The sequence below is a fragment of the Corvus hawaiiensis genome, chromosome 8, assembly GCF_020740725.1.
Source record: "Corvus hawaiiensis isolate bCorHaw1 chromosome 8, bCorHaw1.pri.cur, whole genome shotgun sequence".
NCBI lineage: Eukaryota > Metazoa > Chordata > Aves > Passeriformes > Corvidae > Corvus > Corvus hawaiiensis.
In genome coordinates, this window is record NC_063220.1 from 32,297,887 (window position 1) to 32,317,679 (window position 19,793).

Genomic DNA, 19,793 nt, shown 5'->3' on the forward strand with positions numbered 1-19,793 from the left:
TGCTGCTACAGAGTTTTCCTTCTCAAAATCTTGCAATTTTAGGAATATGTTGGTGTTAGGTAAAGCTTCTTCCTTGCCGTGCTTCTTATTTATGCAAAAATCCATCTGCCATGGTTTCTTTATGCCAAGCAACCTTGCCTTTTCCTCCTGTTACCCATGACAGCATCTCACTTGCTCCTGCTTAGTTATGTTATTGCCCAGGAAGGCTATTCCCCCTCAGAAGGCAAAGAGCTGTGACTTTATCCTTGTGCTGCTGCACACTCTGTCCATGCCCTTCCTGTGCTCCCTGAATCCAGGTGTGCTCATGGTGGGGCTCAGGGGTACATCCTGCGCTCCTGCTTTGTCAGGTTGCCCCCAACCTCTGCTGTGGTCACAGAGGCTCTGATAGGAGGAATGCACTTGAAGTATCTTTCCTAGTTTGTTACTGCTGTAAGGATGGAGAGTTCTTAAATGTGGTTTTATGCAGTGTGAAATACAAAGTGAGAAACATATGAATACAAGATATCCAAGTATTCATCACAGTTGCTTCCTAGAAGAAAAATATTGGTCCCAGTGAAATCAGCATCAGTATCAGTGTCTCTGTTGATTTTTGCAGAGTTGAGAAAAATTTCAGCATGGAATAATAAGCCTTGGCTGCCTCTTTTCCTGGTTCTATTTGCATTTCATCGAGTAATGGAGTATCAGCTACAGCACATTAGAAAAGCCAATCTATATTCTGACCCACTATGGACTCGGTAATTTGACAGCACTTTAAGTCAACATTACTTTAAAGTATTTTTAATCACAATAACATGAAAAATAGCATGGATTATTATCCCACTAGGAAATGAATGTGAAACTGTGTAAAATGGCAAGACAGTTAAAAAACCCTAAACCCTCTGCTAGAAGAGACTCTCTTTAACAATATGCAATAAAGCTTAACTCTGTGACAGTCTAGAAATTGACAGTTGAATAATCTTAAAATAATACGGTGAGAGCTGTCCAAATCTAGTCCATCAACAACTGCTGGATACCAGGCGCCCTAGAAAAGGCGTTGCCATCACCCAAGTTGTAACAGGCATTCAGAGCTTCAAGATAAATCAGTGCAGTAGTGTTTGCATGATAAACATGCAGACCAGTGTTAAATCGTGTCTCGACTTCTATTGAACCAACTAAAATGTTCCCCAAATTAAAATATTTAGAACAGAATATTGTGTAACAGGAAATTAATTAAAAGAGACATTCCACATATTGATGTATATTATATACATAAATCATTTTGAAAGTATTTTGAGTGTCACACTGGATATAAGCAAAGAGACATTACATTTTCTGTGTGAAAGAATTATTAGGCTGCAGCACCAGATTGGGGCTGTGGTTGTTTTGATTTTGACAGTAAATCATTTCAATAGAGATGGAATGCAGAATGTTTCAAGCCAAACCTTTAGGGAAATATACAGGCGCTGTCAGCATATCCTTAAATATTCTAGAAAAGAAAAACAAAATTAAAAAATGAGAAGATTCATCATTAAGAGACGGACAGTCTCAGTTTAGAATTTCTGCTGAAAATAAAACTGCTGTGGTACTAGTACCAAATTATAAAGGTCACAAAGGTTTTTCCTTGGATCTGTAGGTCTAAATGATGGAACAGTAATGCCACACTTGCCTTGGAAACCAGCAGTTATACATAGGAGAAGTTAGATTAAATAACTTTAATATGAGGATCCTTAAATATCTGGTGGTTTTAATGGGGCTGAACTGATGCAGTTCTTACCTCAGTACACAGCATTTACATCACTTGGAGCAGTTGCTTCACTGTTCCTCAGTGTTGCCTTGCAAGGCTGTGCTTGTTCTGAATCAGGGTTCAGAGGAAGGTCTGTGGCTCTGTCACAGGCAGGGTGTTTGTGTATTTTCATAGTAGCCTGTGAAGACAACACAATAAACCTCTTCTCTTTAAAATAAAATTTTAGTTTGATGTCAAAGTGGTACCTATTTAGCAGCACAAAGTATTACGCTGCCAAGTTGTAATACATGATAAAAGCAGAGATTTAATGCACTTTTCACTGTTCTATTCCAGTCAATTCCTAACAAAAAATTTTTTTCACAAATTGTTATAACACAGTTCCAAATACATGTAGTTGATCTATTGAGTAGCTTTCCAGCAATACTCAGCTGGTTTTGGGTGCCTTGTAAACACATTCTGACTTTTAAATCTAACTTATAAATCTGTCTTGTAAACTGCAGTTGTATAGTAGAAGTCCACTTGCTCAGTCTGTTTCCATTTTGGGCAAAATTTCCCTCCCTCTGTAAGCAGAAGAAATGTGGTTTAAGTGTTCATAAATACATACCCTTGTGGAGGATAGTCCCCATATCCAGGGAGAGATCTGGATGAAGTTACTGTTGGAACCGTGGGCCATGTTCACAGACTCAGGCATCTTTTGAAAATCCCGTTGTTTTCTCCTTTACCGTTCTCTATCTCTACGTGCTATTCCAAATCCGTAATTCCTTCAGCCACAGATTATATCAGTACGGACTTTTTAACTCTGAGGTTTGCATGTATCATCTCAGGATTACATAGTATTTTTGCTTTCTTAAACCTGTGGATCAAGAATCACTGTTCTTTTGTGATTGAGAGCTTTTGTATTTCAATTCTGTTTTAACTACAAGTGGTAGATGAAAAATGATGAGAACTCTGTATTCCTACATGTAAAGCCAGCCTTTCCTGCAAGCAGTCTGTGCTCTGATCTGCGGGCTCCACAGGTGCCATGGCAGTTGTTGTTGTAGCGTGCCTAGCAAAAATCAGTGTGATCTTCATGATCTGTTGTTCAGCAGCAGTATCCTGTCAGTGTCAGTGACCTGAGAACTGAACTCTGTTTTTCTTATTTTCTTACAGGCATTTAAAATGAATCTTTCCATGTAATGTGTAGGGGATCTTTATTGTCTTACAGCCCACACCCCTGGTAACATCTTAAAAGCCTTTTTTTACTGTAGTAAATAAAAACCAAAGTGGAACTTGGGGCTTACTACAAACTGTTGCAAAAAAACCCCAGAAAATTGCTGTTAGAAATCTCTTCTTCATGTTTTGCAGATGTCATCCTGCATTACAGTTCTGCCAGTCACAGTTTGTATGTTTGTTTGCAGCTGACGGATTTCAGAATTTGCGTAGAGCCATCGCTGTCATAACCAACCATAGCACTAGATGGTTACAAATCCTTGAAAGTATCCTCTCACAGGTAACATGGTTTTGTGCTTCCTTTTCCCAATACCTGAAACCCAGGTTTCTTTGATTCAGGTCTTTATTTTCTCAGAACCTTTTATTCAAATACATTTCCAGTATATCCTTACATAGAAAAGTTTTTGGACTTGGTGTTTATAAAGCTATTCTGGATCTGTTCTCCTGGGAACAGATTATTTTTCCCCTTGTAAATAACTGTCACATTAATCTTTTGTTCTTTGGGGATCCATCTTTATTTTTTACTTTGAACAAAATCAGGAGAATCTGCCTTTCATCCAGAAGGAAAAGCTGTGATAGCTCATTCCTGCCATTAGTAGCATTTTGTGCTCATTTACCTTTCTTGTGGTAACTGCTGCATTGGACTGACAGGACCAATTGGACCATTGGACTTGACAGGACCTTGACCAGCAGGTCAAGGCAGGACCTGCTACCTGCCTGACCAGTGACAAGTTAGGGCTGCCTGTACTGCTCACCACTGCAGGAAATTGCTGCAATCACAGTAATAGTAGGTGAGAGTTAATGAGTGTGTCTGTCTGCTTGGAAGAGTCTTGGGCTTTGCTTGCTTATTTGTTTTCTGTGGTAGAATTAATGAGGACACATGTTCATTTGGGCAATATCAATAAGGTCACTATCATATAATCAGTCTAATAAATTGTGTTTTTAAAAGTTTAATCTTAGATGGAAATAGATGATAATAAGCTACGTAGAGCTACAGTGATCACTGCTTAGTGGTAACTGATTGATGAGAAGTGGTGGGAGTCTACAGAAGCAGTTTCCAAGTGTTTAAGTGGTGTGTGAGAGTGTGAGAGCCTATCAGTGGCCTAGGAGGTGTATTAAAGGTTGTCAGATGTCTTGTTCTATGTTCTATGTTGATTACAATGGGGGATTTTTGCAGCTACCAGAGAAATATTTCAGTTCTGCTGTTTTTCTTGTAATTAGCAGGTTGGTGTGGGAAGATATCAGTGGGACATAAGTGATGTTTCCTGATGTGCAGGAGGTAATGTTTCTGAGTGTAATCAGCAGCTTCTTAAAATGGATTTTGCAGCCATGATATGACAAGGTATCAAATTAAAGCACTTCAATAATTTAATGTAGTTTATTTCATGTAGCTTCCACATATTACAGAAGGATTATTCATTCACTGCATAGTCATTTCAAGGATTTAAGCCAAAACAAAGCTCTGTATGTATTCAACAAAGTATGTATTCCTTTTAGTTCGCACGGAAAAGTAGCTGAAGATTTTCCTACATGAGAGTCAGGTTAATAACCTAATAATTAAATAATTTTATCTTTGTGGGTACACACATAATAGTTTATAAACTGGATAAATTGCAAATACATAAGGCTGTTTTCTCAACTGGTAAAAAAAAGTATGATTTGCAGTGGGTTCATGTCTGTGAATTAGTATGTGCCCATTGTCCCAGAAATCTTAGTATCCAGATAGAAATGCCATCATTTATATCAATTCATGTATATAACAGAAGATTGTCAAAGATGGAGTAATCATCTGCAAAAAGGCTGCCTAAATATTTCAGGGCCAGGTTGAAGAATAATAGTAGGGAATGTGAGTTCTCAGGGACTCTAAGTAGGAGGATCTATTTTCATCCTGATAAAACTGCCACTCCAGAAAGGGCAATTGGAGATACCTAGTTATTAATTTATGATCTAATAAGGAAGAGCCTTCAGAGATGGAAGACTACCAGCGATGAAGTGGGATGTCACAACTCTTAAGTCTTCAGCCATTCTGCAAAAAAAGACAAACTCTCTTATTGGTGAGGCCTCTTCATCTGTAGGCAGAGACTCAACCCTGGTGTGTCTCTCACTGTGACACACACACATCCCCCAAGAAATTCCCATTGCATTCAAGGGTAAATGATCGTATCCAATATTTGGTACCGAACTGGAAACATAGCACATACTGGAGCTAAAAAGAAAAAAAAAAGATGGCAAAAAGGAGAAAGGGACGAGGGAAGGACATGCACAGTCTGGGATACCATCCTTCCAGAACTTGTCACCCCACACACTCAAACTGGAAGGTGTCTGGAGGATTCAGAAAACATCCAGTGAGCTGCTGAGAAGGACAGAGGAGATGCTTTATGACTCTGCTACTATGAGGAGCTGAGCAAGAGGTGAATGAATTTAAAGCCCCAAGATAGAAAACTGCCACTAACAAGAAGGCTGGAATAGCAGCTATCTCAGGAAGAAGAAAAAATATGAGGTGGAAGGAGCAATGGAGATGGTGCAGAGAGCTGGAGGTGTTCTGATCCAGAAACTGATGAGAACCAGGAAGTGTGGGCCTGAAGTAAAGCCAAAGTGCTGTACCAAAGGAATTCAGTGGAAACAGAACAGAAGTAGCAGCTGTCATCAGGCAGCAAAGAGAGCTTGATTTGTGGCCTAATGAAATGTTCAGGGAACATGTTAATTGACTAAAAAACTTTAAAAATGCTGAATGAATCGGAACAGGCCCAGTAGTTCTGAAGGACATTAAGGGGGTATTATGGGGACAGGAGCCTTCAGTGTTGGGCAGGGACAGCTTGTGTGGAGTTTAACCTTAAACACCATGAATGGTGTATCTGTGTAGGGCCAGTTCTGCATGTGCTGACTGATGGACTGAAGACAATGAGGCTGCCTGGGTGCTAGATAACCTCATCTAGGCTGCCCTTTGCCAGCTGATTAGTCAAGGTGCCTTCCAGCCTGGTCTATTCTGCGATTCTGAGCTGTGTAGCTGAGGTCCATGTAGGTGGGAAGAGGCAGAGGTGGGATATTCTCCCAGAACAGGCAGTGTGCTGCAGGAGGAGCTGCCTGCAAATGGGAGCACCTCCCAGAGGAGCCAAACCTAAGCATCCTTGCGGACTGTGGCAGCAGGAGGGGACGCAACTATGAAGGCTTGCCTTCACAGAGAAATGTGAGAGGCTTTAGGAGAGCTGCCAGACAAGAAGCAGCAGAGGATTACCTAAAGAACCACAGAGAGAGACCATAGGCATGACTAGAGACTTTCATTTCCTTATTGACCCTGAAGAAAGAGACTGGTTGGTGCTACCTTAAGAGGGGAGATGCCTCTAAAAAGCCATCTCCTGTGCTCTATTCAGTAACCAAAGCAGACAGCATCTAGAAGGCAGATGCCACCTCTTCCCATCTTATGACTACCTGTATTCATTTTCATAAGGTCCACAGGTGTTTTTCCTTCCATTTAACACCTCTATACCTTTAATAAATAGTAATACGTGAATGGACGGACCTGTGTTTTTAGGGTAGGTAACAGGCCACAGCCCCATAAATTGAGTCATGCTTTTATCAGTTAAGAATTAGAAGAAATGAGGTTCTTTGTAAGTCTTACGTCCTACAGGGATTTCTCCTGAATTTTGACAGTTCAAAACAATCAGTATTTTACAGTATTTTAACATGCATCCAGGTATGTGCCCTGCAGAGGAATTGAGGCAGTGGAGAAAATCACTGTGCTGCAACTCACACAGGTTTTAAGTGTGCTTTCACCCTTCTCTTACTGCAGGAATGAAAGGGACCACAGGAATATTCAGAGCATGATCCCCAGTGCTCTTCGTCGCTTTAACTGAAAATGTTCTTCTACAGTCGTAGGAGTGATATATTTATGATCATAATGGCTCACATTTCATGGTGAACATATTTGGGGTGATGGCAATTCTACTAAATACAGATTTCCTCTAAAAAGGTTTAATGTTGACTCTTAAAAGAGAGAAAGCATGTTATGGGAGCAGATGGTGTAGCTTCTTCTTGTTCTTGTTGCTCGAGTGGAAGGTTCAGGAACGATTTCTTTTTTGAGGACCTGTGCTTTCTGTGGGAGTGCTTGGTAAGCCTGTGCTCTGTGCTTGGGTTTTAATACATGACACGGGATTGAAAAAACTGGACCTTTTAGGTAGAATACCAAGTCCTTCAGAAATCTGTCTTTTTACTCTCTTTCTACAAAAAGAGTAAGAAACAACTGCTTAGGGCTGTTTTAGTGAATATTTAGCTGTTTCTCTCAAATGTTCTCCCCAGGAGGTAATGTAGGAATGTCATCAGGTTTAGTGAGCCCCCGCTGGGCTGAGGGCATGCAGGGAGCACCAACAGGTACACTACGGAGTTAGCACAGCTCCAGGGATATTGGAATGCTGGCACCGAGCTGCAGGGCTGACCTGGAGCTGTGCTCCTGGGTGATTTAACCTGCTTTCCCAGTAGACTCAGCGTACACTTGGAATTGGAGCGTGCTCCAGGTTTTTTATGTATGTTTTAAACCAGCCCTTCTTCATGAGCTTTCAATCCCATTGATTTCAGTGAGAAAAAAGGGTGTGTTTCAGTATTCTTAAAGCATACAGTGTAATTACTGGAAATGGTTGTTAAAGGAGGTTGCATTCCTTATGCTAGCATTATCTTGGGATAAAATATAATTATAGTCATAGAATTACTAGGAGAAGTTACTTCAGTACTACAAGTGAAAGACATAGTAATGAGGAGGTGTATTAGGTGAAATTACAGGAGAAAAATTGTAAGTGGAAACAGCAGACTATTTTCATTTTTAAATAGAATTACTTGTATGTGTTTCTCTTGCACTTGTTAGCTACCTGCTTCTGGGTGGGAATATATCTTTAAATGGTTTTATAGATACAAGTAAAGCAGCTAATTTTTTCTTCCAAGAATTGCTAGAGAGTGTTTTAAGTAGGAAAACTCGATTTCTATCTCAGTTTTCAGATTCTTCTGTTGAAATGAAAATGTATCAGAATAAATTATTATTATAAGCTAAGAAGCAAAATTTGTTTATTGAAATTAGTATTAGTGACATATAAAACAATGAGAAAATAAACACAAAATGTGTAATTTACAAAATGCAGTATTCTCTAGTACTTTGGTTTTCTGAAAAAGCATTTACATCTAAGAAGTGGGTTTCTATGGTAGGCAGGAGGAGTATTGTACTGTTTCCTATCACTAAGCAGCAAGGTGCATTTAAACACACAAAGAATGTTTTTATTTCTTATGTCTAGATATTAAAACCAGTTGAAAATACATGTATTTAAAAAATGCTTGCACTGAAAAAGTTTTCTTCTGTATACATGCATCCAGTTTTAAGTTCCACTTCTTTATTGCTTTTAGTGAGTGCTATTCCATGAAAGACATCCCAGGCACATTATTATTGAGCTATACATTCTTATGGGATATTTCATTCTCAATTACACTGTTTCGACCCCTCTGTGTGAATGTCGTGTAAGAGATCCAGAATGATAGTGCTGCTTTATATTTTCCAATAGTTCCTAGCTTTATATGCTAACAGACTATGACATTGATGTCCCATAACTATACATACAAGAAGAGGGGAAACTCTTTGTCTTTTTAATGGCATTTCAGACAAGGAAAGAAAATAAACTGTAAAAGTGTTTTTCACAGCCCATCCCTCTTTTGTGCCCATCCTGGTATGCGTGAAAAGGGGCACATACATTGGAGGAAAAAATCTCTTCTCACATTGCTTCCTGTGCAGGAGCCTTTCATGGCATGTAATCAACCAAAATTAGGGTGTCATGCAAATGTGTTCACATGCTTGATTTGGGTCCCTCTGTATTTACATGTCATGGTGAAGTTTCCTCCCATTTGCCCCAGTTAAAGCACAATTCTGAATCAAAGCTTTTCTGCTATAAAGAAAATAGACAAGTCCGCTACAGACTAAAAATTTCAAATTGGAAAACAATAATTAACATTTTGAGGACACTTGACCAGTTGTCTTGAAATTTTGCAGGACATTTGTCCTTACTCTTTAAAGCTGTGCAAGGGCTTTACAAATACAAAACCAATCTAAAGGTAATGAAGGGAGAAAATTTGGAAATTAAAATGTCAGATGCACTTAGCAGTATCTCTGTAAGAAGTCCATTCTCTGATAAAAGCCTGAGCAGTCAAAGCTTTGTGTATCCAACATGCTTTCAGGCCAGATTTATGACACTTTGAGAAGTGGACCTGCTTAAAAGCCAAACCTGAGATAGCTTTGTTAGCTGTATTTTAATTAGTATTTCTTTCTTGAAAGCCGTAAGATAGTGCTAAGTGCTTAAATATTCTCAACCCACTCTGTATCTGTAGAACTGAGGCACTGAAGAGAAAAATGAGGAACCCTTTAGTGGTCTTTAAAACATTATCAAAATCCCCAAGCTCTTAACTGAGTGTAAAATGATTTAAGAGGCTTGAAGCCTGCTGCTATTTTATATAACAAAAGTGAGTGGCGGTGGGTGTTTCAAGAGAGCTCTAGAGCACTGAGCAATCTGCAGTCCCTTTGCTGCTGTTTGGGGCTGACTGACCCACAGGCAAATGGGAAGTTCTCATTTTGCCCTCATTGCTCAGTATTTACAAGCTGGGTTTGGGTTTTCCTGGTGATCTTCAATGGCTGATCAAAGGACATGGGTGTGGATCAGGATGTAAAACTGGCTGCATCTGAATGAAGTCTTCTTTCATAAATGCCATGGAAATCTTGTTCTGTGGTGGCTCCTCGTTGGAGTGAACAGTGGATACTGGGACAGCGGCAGTTCTTGAACATAACTGTCAGAACATCGTCAAAAAAACCCTAACAAGGTTTAAAGTTGAGGCAAATCAGTAAGAATTTATTTTCCATGTTTCATTTGTGAAAGTTGAATAGATTACATTCCTTTTTTTAACATCCATATCATTGTACTGTGATTTCCTTTCGCTTAGTTTTTCTTGTTTATGCACTACAGATAAATTCTTACATTTCTAGCTGCAAGAAGAAAACACAAAACAGGCTTTCTAGTGGGTTTATTTCCCACCTGTTCTGGAAAAAAATTATTTTTGCATGTATACATCTTTGCTGTTTCCACTCTGCTGTACTTGTAAATAAGTTATGATCTCCAAAAGGGTATTTCCATTGCTAATAAGATTAGAAATACCTTTGCTGTGAGATATAAATAATTCATTGTTTTTCATGTTATCTGTTTGTAAGCAAAGAAACTTGTGTCTTTTTAATTCTTAAAATAGCTAACAAAACTCCCTATATGTGGAATCATTTCCTTTGGAATGTTTTCATCCTCTGTTTAATTTTTCACTTTTTAACTCCAGTTATTTTTGGGTTTGGGGTGGTGTTGAATTTATGGAGGGTTTTTTTGTGTTTTGTTGTGGAGTTTTTCTGTGGTTATTTTTTCTTTTAAACACTGAAACTCAATGAATGGTATTAATGTGTACTTTATAGCATCTGGTTTGATAGAATCTGTGTAGCAAAGACTAAATTTCCACTATATTTTTCTGCAGCCTGATGTAGCAAGGCCCAGAGACAGAGACATCCAGAGGTCACAGACATAGAGGCCATATGGTATAAAAATATTTATAACTTAGGAAAATGATAGTGGAGCAAACATAAAATTGACATTAAATCACTTAGTCTTAAATAACAGTGCCTGTTACTCTAAAATACCACACAAAGCTTTCTTAAAGATCCATTTAATGCACTAATAAGAATATAAGAATAGAAAGCCATTAAGCACTGCAAAGCAGTGCTGTAGCTGCCAAAGACCAGTGGCGAAGGCTGGGTTGCAGCAGCCCCATAATGAAAGGACCCTGGCTCTGCGGGTGGGAGGCTGTGTGGAATCAGAGAGGGAGTGAAGCTTCTCATGGAGCACACAATTAAACAAGTCACAGACATCTGAAGGGGATCTATTGCACGTTTGCCACACTTCCTTCTCATACAGTGTTTTACTACTCTTCCCCATAAGATGCCTTTCCTTTTTTTCTCCTTTTCCACAGAGCTGATTTTCAGCATTTTCTTCATGCTTCAAGTTTTTAATTTTCTTAGGGCAACTTCTGCATACTTCAAAATTTTTCTCAGACTTGCAAGACTTGAGTTGTATTTAGTTCTGCTTTCTTTTCTTTGTGTTTCAAGTATGTCTGTATTCTTTAAAGGACCTGAGTATCAGTTTCTCAGTAGGCTCTGCTTTATGTTCATCAGAAAATTATGCCTGTTCTTTAAGCATAGATACCACCTACTCTCCAAATTAATAGCCGTCTATGTAGATGCAGCTGTTGGACAAGTATTTCTTGGAATGGTTTAGATTTAGGCTTTCATTTCTTCAAAAAATAAAAAACCAAACAACACCCTCCCCCCCCCCCCCCCCCCCAAACAACCACTTATTGATTGCCCGCCAAAAAAGATCTCAGTTTTGAAAACCTACTGTGCTCTAAAGTCTGATTTTCAAAGCCTTTGTTTTTGGTGATGTTAAAACCAAAATGGAACAGGGGCTTACTGGCTTGATCCAAATCTCTTAAAATAGAGCATAAATACGTTGTATAGCATTCTCCTGTGAATCAGGTAGAACAAATCTTTTGTGGATTATAATCTTACTCCAAGATCTGTTTCCCATATCATGGCTAGTGGTCTGAATTATGTCTGCTTCCTTGTGTTGAAGCTTATGATTTATTTCCATTTCAACTTTGTGGGATAATAGAATTTCTCACTGGTGTTGCTTGTGTATAAATCTTTCGAACCCAGAAGTGGTAATGGATAGAGTTAGTGTTCACACTCATCTATACTCATTTTTGAAAACAGCAGGACAGTGTCAGACAGCGTGTACTAACCTAGTACAGAGGAGGGGATTAAGGGATTTGGAAAATTGGTCATGTATGGTTTAAAGGATCACTAGTATTTAGAGCAATGTGTTTCAATTGCAGAATACTCTTCTTCCAAATCTTCCCACTGAGACTCCCATAAAATTCAAACATAGGAGCAATACAGTGAATTGCAGTAAAAAACCACTTCATCTTGTACAGTGGACATGGATCACACTGAGTGGACAATTGACTGCAGTGGATAAAAGCTGACCTGTAAAGCCCAAGCAAATAATTCCAAACAGTTGCTCCTTCTGTCTAGTAGTTCCACACTTGTTTTCAGTCTTACCAGTGTATGCAGCTGCTAATTCATATTCTAAGAATTAAAAGAGAGAACCCTAGCATGAAGACACCACTGAGAATCCTTTAAATCAGTTTATTCGAATCTTCACAGAAGTGAATGTAAAACATGTTGGTGTGAATTATAGCTGAAGCAGTATCCTATTGAAGTAAACATTGGTCAAATCAATCCCCTGTGGCAGCTATTTGGTGACTGATACCAGAACTGATGGCCAAAGAAAAGATTCTTGGAACACCTAGGGGTTTGCTGACTTGCAGATTTTTTTCTCTCTCTCCCAGGTACCTTTCCTATCTCTCCAAGTACTTGAAAGCTAGAAAGTCCCATAATTAGGATAATGATTTATGCCCTTCTCCATTTGCAGTCTGATCCTGCACTCAGCCCCGTCACGGCACATTATTTCTGCAGCGGGCAGGTGCCTCACTCGTTGCTCAGGAGATCAGTGCTGGTGGCTGTGTGTGACAGAAGCTGGGACAGAGATTGAGTGATATCCAACCCTCAATAACTGTGCCATCTCACACTGGATGGATGAGATGCAAAGGTTACAGGCAGCCTTAATCTTAACAGTTCCTACTGATTTAGTATTTAATATTGTAACTGTAATAACTTTTGTTAAAATATTTGTTGGATTTCTTATAACTTTTTCAAGAAAAAACTGAAAAAATCACGCCAGGGTTGAATTTTTCAGACCCCTGAGATCCCAGCAGTGCCCACGGGCCAAGCTTTGACTCTCCCTTACAGTCCCATGCTCTGTGCATCGCTGAGATGGTGGCCTTGGGGATTACTCTTTACCTGCAGCAGTTCCAGGACAACAGAGAACACTTTATGCTTGGGTTTCACAGATAATTGCTGGTGGAAGTTGGGTTAAATTACAAGCTGAGAAGAAAATTTGTACTGAATAAAAAATGCCTGTATCTTTCAAGCTTTACATTTCTTCTGCATCATGCCCTTCTATCCTGCCTCACAGCCAATCCTTTTTGGCAGACTCCTCATAGTATTCCCTTCTTCCTCCCGAGAAGTGTGCAAGTCAGCCTCGCTGAGGATTTTTAATGACACTTCTACTCTTCCTGCCCTTTCAACTGTAGCCTACAGATGGTTCTCTGAAGTTTTTGTCCAGGCTGTATATTTGCTCTTGTTCTGTCCTAACAGAGATTTGTTGACACTGTCCTATTGAAGGAGATGGGAAAAAGATGCCTATGACAGAAAGAACAAGCTGCTTTTAGATCTGTGTTCAACAAGGTAAGAATAAGAAGGAATTTCATATGCAGTCAGCAACTCTTTTTATATTTGGGATGCGTGGGTGGAGGCAGCAATTACTTTCTCAGCTATCTTACAAGATGCTTGAGTAATATTGCCTGAGTTTTGAAAAGACAGTCTGGGACAGATTCATGATCTGGGCTTTATGCAGAATTCTTACATTTTTGAGAAATGTTGAATAGTTATAAACAGATTCCAAATAATAAAAAAAATATTTTTTTTAGTGCTGAGAAGAACACTAGCGATACAACAGCTTCAGTGTAAGATGTGTTTCTGTGGTGTTGCAGAATGTGCTGAGATGTGCAGTTCTGTCAGCAGCATGCCCAGTGCTGCATTCCCTAAGGATGTGTTCATCCCCAGTGAGGGACACTCATGGGCTGTCCCGTGCTGGGAGGTGTCAGTGATGTGTAAGGCACACAATGGGGCAGAGCCCCCTGAACGATAGCATCCCATTTAAGCACAGTTATTTTGAAAGAATGCCTTACAAGCTTCTTCAGCCATGTTTCCAGCTCTTACATACAGACTTAAATTTACTAATTACTTTCAGCTTTACTCTAATGCTCTTTAAAACATCTATCCTTACACAGAGCAAAAAAATATTATTTTGCCTTAGTGCTTAGCTAGAATTCTCAAATCTGAAGCTGTACATTGTCACATTAAAATCAGCAATGTAAAAAAATGTGTTCAGCATTGAAAATTACAGGGCAGAAAGTTATGACAAAGAGATATGCCACAGAAGGTCTGGGATAAATAACCTGTGGCATAATTTCATGTAATTTAGTCTGTTTTCTTTGTCTGTCATTAACGGGTAAGTACAAATAATCTTGAATTTCACTGAAAAAAAAAGTGATTTATTATTAACTATTTGTAGTACGAGTCATGAAAATAGGTTGCCTGGAAAAGCTGGACATTGTGTTGGAAATATTTAAGAACACATTAGACACAGATGTGTCAGAATGACTTAAATAGATTTAGACAGCTGGGAAGCAGATAGGCTACGTAACCCCTGGTTTTTGTTACTGAAAACTATGGAGGCACTGAAGAAGTAAAAGAAATAATATGTAGTATTTTTAGTTTCACGTACAGAAATACAGGCAAATATTAACACAACAGGTGATTGGACATTTCTGTGCAGTTCCAAGATTTTTACTGAGCTGATTCCATTCCTCAGTAATGCTACAAGTTTACAGATTAATTTGGGGTGCTCAGTAATGAATAAGAGTAGAGATAAATGGAAAAAATGTTCATGAAGTGTGGGCCTTTTCAATAACCAAAATCCACTTTTTACTCACTTAACTGCCCAACTACATTGAAAATCTCAGTTCCTGGCACTGTTCCATAACATTCTCGTACGGTTGGTGTAAGTTTAAATATTCCACAAGCAAGTTAAACTGTAATTTTCTTTGCTGTACAGGGTGACAGCACAGTTCAGATTCACAGCCTGCCCCTCAGTCAATCCTTCTCCTCACCACCTTCTCTCTGACACCTCATAATACCTTAAAACCTAAAGATGCTTCTCAGCAGTTCTGAGAGACTTAGACTTATTAAAAGCACATGTTCATAACTCTGTAGGGGAACACAATTTCCCCTTGGGGGTATAAAGGAAAGGAAATAAATGTGAATGTGACTTACTAGCCTCATGATAGCAACCCATTTTCTTACCTTGCTGTTTCCCTAGCAACTGTTTGTGGTTGTCGCCAAAACGTGTGCTTTAAATAACTCTAAGAATGTTGTTTCAGTGTGAAAGACAAGTGCTGCTGGTGCCAACCTAAGAAAAGTAGATAATCTATTGCATATTATTTGAAACAGAAATATTACCAGTTATTGATATGCATGCCTCAAACTAATTAATACAGGGCTGCTGGTATGGGTTTCTTGACAGCAAGCTGCTACCAACTGGAAGTGATCTGGTGGTTAATTTTTCCCGTCTCAGAACTGGAACATTTTCCATACCAAATAAAGTGGTAAAGAAACTACTGTACAGACTAGATGATGTTTGGAGACTGCTAATTACATTTCCACAGGCTGCAGCAACCTCAGGGGTTGCTGTTTTGATGTCCTGCTGAGATTATCATCAACGTTTCAGTTCTTTGAATGGAAATCCTTTGATGATAACAGTTTAAGTTTGGCAAAAGGCCTTTATGACATTAATGAAAGTGGTGTTTTCTCATGAAAATGCATGTCAGGACCATTGTGCTCGTGAGAACTTGAGGGACCTTCGCTGCCTGGAAAGGAACTTTGCTTTCCTGCTCTGAAGCTCCCTTTTGCAGCATGTCCTTGAAGGACCTCCAGAGGCAATGTCACTTACTTCAGCATGTGGTTCTGGGGCAGTTTTGGCCTGTAAGTTCACATTAACTTTAGGACACCATTTGCTTTGTGCAAAGGCTGCAGGCCAAATGAGCCTGCAGTGGCTTTCATTACATGCTCATGGAGCTGGTGGTCACAAGAGAGGTGGAATATTTTAATGGAAAGAAATGTGATCTATTCAAAGAACTCTTTCCCCTGTGTCTGCCTTCCCCTCATATTTTCATTACAGATGAATGAAAGGCAGTTTCTACTTCAGTACAAATCAAATCAGTTATTGTCGTATTGATTTCAAGTGGGCTAGTAGCAAGAAGCAATTATAGTAAGTGGGAACTTAAAAGGTTTACTACTGGCCATTTTAATTCACAAGTGGCCTGCTTAAGAATGTCTGACATGGGAAAAGCTCCTGTTAGGCTTCAGAGGAAACTGTGCCTGAGCAGCAGCAGTTCAGCATGTAGGCAGAAGCAATGAAGCTTGGCAAACATACTCATATCAGTGTTTTGGAGGTCTGTTACATGGCACCCCTATGCAATGTCTACAGATATATTACAAACACCATCATTATACTGGTAGAAGAAATTACAGAAAGTGATCTGAGGAGGTATAAGTAATAGTAATAGGAAGAAATTAATTAAAATATAGTAGACTCTTGAGAGTGGAGAGTAACTTGCAGCTAATTACTGAGCCTGGTGGTTAGTACACTTACTTCATGGCCATAGTGAACATTTACGTTTCTTTATGCAAAGTCCAGAACAGAAGAGGAAAGAACGTGGGCTAAAGGTTCCTGTTGAGTTAATGTCAGAACTTTTGTACATCCCATTTCAACCTGTATTCAGCTCACTCTTTCTTGGAGACCCGAATCTCACACCCTCTGCCAGCTTGCCCAGTTATTCAACCCAGCTGCTCTTTCTGCTGCCAGAAGCCTGGATCAAACTGAAAGAGTTGGTTTCAAGGATACTGATGAGGGTCTGGTTTCTGGCTGCAAAGGAGAAGGTGTGAATTGCCAGTCTGGCCTCAAGGAAGGCACTGTGCATTTTCAAAACAGGGGAGGGTGAGAGGAGAGTTCTATAATAGCATCTCAGCAGATGTAAATACATAGGTAGTGTTGGCAAAGGTAAGAGATGTTAGTTTATTCCAGCTAAGGATGTGACCCTGCCTCTGGAGCTGTTTCCTGACATCAGTGGCTCTTTCATTTCAAGGGGTTCATTTCTGGTTTAGATGTCTAGGAGAGATTCAGAGCTATAAACCAATAGTAAAGGATGAGTAAGAAATGTCTAATAGTAATAATTCATAGGTATCAAGGGGCTTCTAAGTTGTGTTTGTACAAGTTATACTTGTGCAAGTGCTTCAGTATATTGGAGGTTCTGTTTCTGCCTCCTCCCATTGTTAACCAGAGGAAGACCATATGAGCATGCCGTCAGAACTAGATAAAATTCCTGCCTTTCCCGTCCCTGGTCTCTGTGCTGTTCCTGGTTTTGGTACTGAATGGCAAGGAAGTTACTTGGCACAGCAGCAAAACAGACTCCGTGCATTTGAGGATTTTGCAGAACTGCTTTGTTTTAAAGGTTTTCTTTTCAGTGGGTTGAAAATTTAAATCACAAAAAGTCTGCGTAAGTTTTAAATTGTTATGCAGTCTGTTTAGATGTGTCTTGTGATTCATCTCATGTAATCAGAGGTGGTGATTCACTGAGCACATTTAAAATATTCATTCTCACATCCTTTAGGAAATAATCCCAGGAATTCACAAAGCTGTCACTGTTCAGTTCTACTTTACTGTTTGCACACTGACAGTTTTTGGCACTTCAGCACATTATTAATGTGTGGCTTGGTTGTTTACTTAGTATTACAAAATCATTTTTCATTCTGTTGAGGATACCTGGAAATGATACCCTCTTCCGTCTCCCTGTAATCTGCACAAACACCTAAACTTTGTGAACAGCAGAGGTTGTTCTCTAATGAGAGAAAGAGAGCAATATTTGGCATGTGTTAAAGCATTACAAAGTGATAATCAGCAGTTGGCTATTTCATAATTTTTTAATAATATCTAGCAGTTTATTTGATACAAAATTTGAAGACAGATCTCAGTGACTCTGTAATTTAAATAACTAGAACGCAATTACAATTGAAATAAGATTTACTTGTGTTTTGCACACAATTTTTCTTACAGGTATAAAATTGTATTATTGTGTTTATGTGGTTGAATTTGTCCTAAAGAGCACTATAAATGTATGTTCAGAGTTGAACATACATAAGGTCATTTCATCTGTCTTCCAAAGTAACTTTTATTTGTGCTTGCTTTACCTTCTGTCCTTAAAGAATTCTTTTCATGTTTTTGTCCTCTGATTAGTGTGGAAATCCCATGATGTGTGTGGGGTAGATAGCATTTTTTCATGAAATGATAAAGCCTCTGGTAAAGTCTGGAGTACTGGGGTGTCTACATTCAAGGTTCCTAGTCCTTGGAGTAAAAAGCCCAGGATCTGTAGTGCACATATTGATTCCCTGTGCATGTGTACAACCTCCGAGGACTCAGGAGCTGCACAAAAGCTGCACAGGGTGAGCAGGCTCAGTATGGAGCTGTTTGGGCATTGCAAAATGTCAGAAGCTGAGCTTTGGGGAGAGCCTGGGACTTGGGGATGGGTGTAACCCTCCTTGTGAAGTGCAGTAGTTCAGGCCATGAAGAGAAATGTGGCTGAGAATCTTCTAGCACAGAGATATGTAAACAAAATTCCCTTCCTCACACTTTTTAAAGAGCAGAACAATGCAAATGAGGTAGAATTAGTTAGCATGGAACTCCCTTTTCTATAGCTTTGTAAGTCATAAATCGGTTAGCAGGGCTGAAAACTGACATTTGCATCTCCTTTCTCTGTGGAATATTATGTCAAGGTACCTGCTAGGGGAAGCCTGAACCATTAAGTTGAAAACTGGTTTGGAATAAGAAAAAATCCCTGCATACTTTGTGGAAGCCAAAGAAAACATTTGTTTATCTAAGTTGTGATTGGCTGGGGTAAAAGCCTGAGACAGTGCAGGATTCCTCTCAGCTTGTTAGAAAAGAAACAATGGGGTGGTCAGTGCCTTGCTGCAGGGTTTGCTAATGCATAAACCCTCAGGCTTCTATTAGTCATCCATAAAATCAGTGGGAACTGCTCAGCGCCCAGGGTGTTGAGACTCCTGAGCTTGGGTGAGAGCAGAACTATCCGGGGAGCTTTTAATGCACATGCAAAGCCTTTAAAGGGAGTGGCAAGATTTGAATTCAGGCATCCTGAAGGCATGAGGCTGCTTCTTGGGATTTGAGAGAAGGGGGAAGAGACAGTTAATTTTTGCTTTTGATCAGAGAAACCTTTATAGCCCTTAAATCCTTTCTATATTCTTGTGGGGATCTGGCCCATTCTCCTTTAGTTTTATTATGTGCTTGATGGCCATGAAATATTGGAAGGAAATTGGATGTGATAATATCACAAAGAGTCCATATGTAGCATTACTGTCTTCATTATGACTCCAGTTGTGCTGTAATTACCTGTGCTCCATGTTGAGCATAGCAGGAGTGAGATGGATGAGCCGCTGGCAGAGGAGTTCAGGCACAGGGACGATGCAATCAGTGCCTATTGAGCTACCATGGAAAGTGAAGCAAGTGTATGGGGCATCCATACATCATCACCACAGATACTCAGAGGTGCCTTTCCTGAAGCCCCATCACGTAAACGTGCAGGAGCGGTACGTTAGTATTCCTAGCTGCAGACAGGGTGAAAGTGCTGCCGGTACGTCACAGGAGAAACTGTCCTGTCTCAAGTCAGCAAATACTTGGTCGTAAAGTTTCAGTGAGGCCAGAATCTCAACTCTTGGGATTTGTAGATCTAGGCTGGCAGGGTAGTTTAGGTCTTACATTCTTCGACTGTCCCATTCATTCAGGGACTTAGGGATTTTCTTTTTTTCCAGCTGAAATAATTAAATTTTAGTAATCTTTTTCAGTCTTTTCTTTTAGCTGTTCTACAGATATTTGTACTCAAAAATTTTCAGCAACTAAGAATTCCACATTCCTTTGTGATTATATTATCTATATTTGGTCAAACATTATCTTAGGTTACTATTTCAGTGTAATTAGATGCTCTACACACTAAGATA

The 19,793-nt window shown here is 39.5% G+C and overlaps 1 long non-coding RNA gene across 3 annotated transcripts in view; it reads left to right on the top strand.

Moving 5' to 3' along the window:
* The window catches only part of LOC125329114, a 324,502-nt gene that overhangs the window by 188,189 nt on the left and 116,520 nt on the right, over positions 1-19,793 (top strand). For 2 of the 3 annotated variants that reach the window (XR_007205044.1, XR_007205046.1), the window contains exon 4: positions 13,263-13,352. The exons of the other annotated variant lie outside the window; for it this stretch is intronic. This is a non-coding gene — a long non-coding RNA (uncharacterized LOC125329114). The remainder of the gene's footprint in view (positions 1-13,262; positions 13,353-19,793) is intronic. 3 annotated transcript variants of the gene reach the window in all.